Below are 2,798 nucleotides of genomic sequence, written 5' to 3' on the forward strand. Positions count from 1 at the left end.
CTCTACAATAAATCAAAAACTAACCGGGCGTAGTAGTGCGCGCCTGTAGTTCCAGCTACGTGGAAGGCTGAGGCGGAAGGATCGCCGGACCCCAGCAGGCCGGGAGCGGCCACTGCACTCCAGTCTGGGCGACAGAGTGAGACTCCAACTCAAACAAAACAAAACAAAACCAAGCAAACAGAAAACAAACAAAAAAACCAAAAACGAAAACCAGGCTGTGCTGACCTCAGCCCAGGGTAACCTCTCAGAGACAGGCAAGAGGAGAAGTAGCCAGGCGGCCAGGGGCAGGAAGAGGGTATTAGCAGCAGAGGCCTCTAGGAGAGGAGGCTGGGACAGGACAGAATGCTGCATGGCAGTGGAGGGTTGTAGTTCAGAGTAGGGAGGTGAAAGCTGGAATGGTGAGAGCTGGAATGAGGAGAAGGAGGAGGAGGAGGAGGAGGAGAAGACTTGGATAATTTTCTTTGTTGTTGTTGTTATTGTTGTTCCAGGTTTATAGAAAATATTACGGCATCACAGAAAGACTCAAACAGCTCCTCGTGGTGTTTTGAAGTTCATCCCAACTGTAGGCTGAGTGACCTGCAGGTTGGACAGACTGCCAAAGTCCAAAAGCTTCAGCATTTCCTTAGTATCAGGATCTACTCCAATGATCTCCTAATCCAGGGCTGAGACCTCCGGAACGTAATTGTCCCTCCTTTCTCTCTCTTCCTCCTGCAACTTGTTGGCGATGCCTCTCACTGGGCCTCTCTGGATCTGCTTCATCAGATGCATGACATCTGATGTTGGAAGAAGCCTATCTTGTTGCGGAACTTCTTGCTGGGAATAATGGCAATCTCCTCGCACACTCGCTTGTTCATGTGGAAGTCGTTGCCCAAGCGCATGTAGTACTTCTCAATGATGACCCGGGCCGCCTTCTTCACAGTTTTGGTTCGAACGCGGCCCATGTTGGCAGGTCCTAGGTAAAAGAGCGGATAATTTTCATAAGTTGTATCAGCCAGGCGTGGTGGCTCACGCCTGTAATCTCAGCACTTTGGACTGCTTGAGTCCAGGAGTTCAAGACCAGCCTGGGCAACACCATGTCTACAAAAAAATTTAAAAATTAGCCAGGCATGGTGGCGCATGCCTGGAGTCCCAGCTACTCAGGAGGCTGAGGTGGAAGGCCTGAGTCCAGGAGGTCAAGGCTGCAATAAACCATGATTGGGCCATTGCTCTCCAGCGTGAGACTGACTCAAAAAAAGAAACAAAATCTCTTCAACCTTCTCCTGCCCGCCTTTTACCTACCCTAAGGTGGGACTTTGACCCCCTCTTCTGATTGTGGACCTTAAGACCCACCCAGAAAGGGTCTCACCCTATACCCTGGGAGAAATAATGCTGACGTTATTCAGTTTCCATAAAAACCCAAGAGAACTGGGTTGTGGGAACTTCTAGATAGCCGAATACGTAGAGGTTCCCAGAGGGCGATGCACAGCGAGGGGGGGGAGGGCTCCGCCCCTTTGCCCATACCTCGGAGCTCCGCCCCTTCCCCATACCTTGGAGCTCCGCCCCTTTCCACATACCTCGGAGCTCCGCCCCTTCCCCTATACCTTGCCCTACGCATCACTTCATCCATATCCTTTACGATATCTTTATAATAAATAGATAATTGTGTTTCCGTGTGCTACTCCTGCAAATTAATTAAACCCAAAGAGGTCATGGGGACCCCCACTTGAAGCTGGTCAGTCAGACGTTCTTGTGGCTGGTGTTTGGGGGACACCCTGTGGGATCTGACACCATCTCCAGGCAGATGGTGTTGGGATTGAATTGGAAGATGCCCAGCTGGTGTCTGCTGCGGGGCGGTGGGAAGAGCCCCACATTTGGTCACAAAAGTCTTCTGTGTGGATGACTGTTGTAGTGTGAGAGCAGAGGAAAACACATGGTTTGGGAGAGTTGGCCCTGAAAGCGCAGATCTTGGAGGAGGGTGTCTCGACAAGCCAAGAAACACCAACAGTAACCAGCAAGGCCGCAGGTGCCAGGGGAAGGTAGGGAACGGACCCTCGCTCACAGCCTGCGGAAGGAGCCAGCCCTGCTGACACTGAGTCCACACTCAGCCGCCAGCACTGGGAGATGGTGCATTTCTGCTGATTGTCACCTATAGTACACACTCAGCCGCCAGGAGACCGTGTACATTTCTACTGATTGTCTCCCACGTTGGTTACCCAGCCTTCAGCAACTCACACTCTCCTATGAAACCCAAACCTTTCACTTACATGGTTCCCTTCCATCTTCCCTGCTCCTCCTGTTTTGTTTTGTTTTTGAGTTGGAGTCTCACTCTGTCGCCCAGGCTGGAGTGCAGTGGCACACTCACAGCCACCCCTGAGTCGACCTACTGGGCTCTGGCAATCCTTCTGCCTCAGTCTTAAAGTAGCCATAACTATAGGCGCACACCACCACGCCCAGTTAATATCTTTGATTTATTGGAGAGACGAAGTCTCACCATGTTGCCCAGGCTGGTCTCGAACCCCTGGGCTTAGGCAATCCTCTTGCCTTGGCCTCCTAAAGTGCTGAGATCACAGGCTTGAGCCACTATGCCCGGCCTCCTCCTAGTTTTTGCTAGTTAATGTTCTTGGTTCTCCTCTTGGTTGCATTTGAGCTCTAATGAATATACCTCACTTCCTCTGTCACTGAGAGAGCACACAGTCTAATGACTTTCCACCAGATAAAATGAGAGACTCGCTTCCATCTCTCCCCTATGCCTTAGTGTAAGTCTTTCATAGTCTTACTTTTCTATTTTAAAAGATGATGATCTTGAGATATTGTTCTGA

General features: G+C 50.7%; 1 pseudogene across 1 annotated transcript; it reads right to left on the reverse strand.

Annotated features, from left to right (window-relative positions):
* Nucleotides 1-476: 476 nt before the first annotated feature.
* Nucleotides 477-941, reverse strand: LOC110596779 (annotated as a pseudogene). The gene has a single exon (XR_002482715.1). The product of XR_002482715.1 is annotated as a 40S ribosomal protein S17 pseudogene (transcript).
* Nucleotides 942-2,798: the final 1,857 nt, after the last annotated feature.

Source organism: Carlito syrichta, unplaced genomic scaffold (assembly GCF_000164805.1).
Source record: "Carlito syrichta isolate Samal-C Ts95f unplaced genomic scaffold, Tarsius_syrichta-2.0.1 Scaffold314096, whole genome shotgun sequence".
Classification (NCBI taxonomy): domain Eukaryota; kingdom Metazoa; phylum Chordata; class Mammalia; order Primates; family Tarsiidae; genus Carlito; species Carlito syrichta.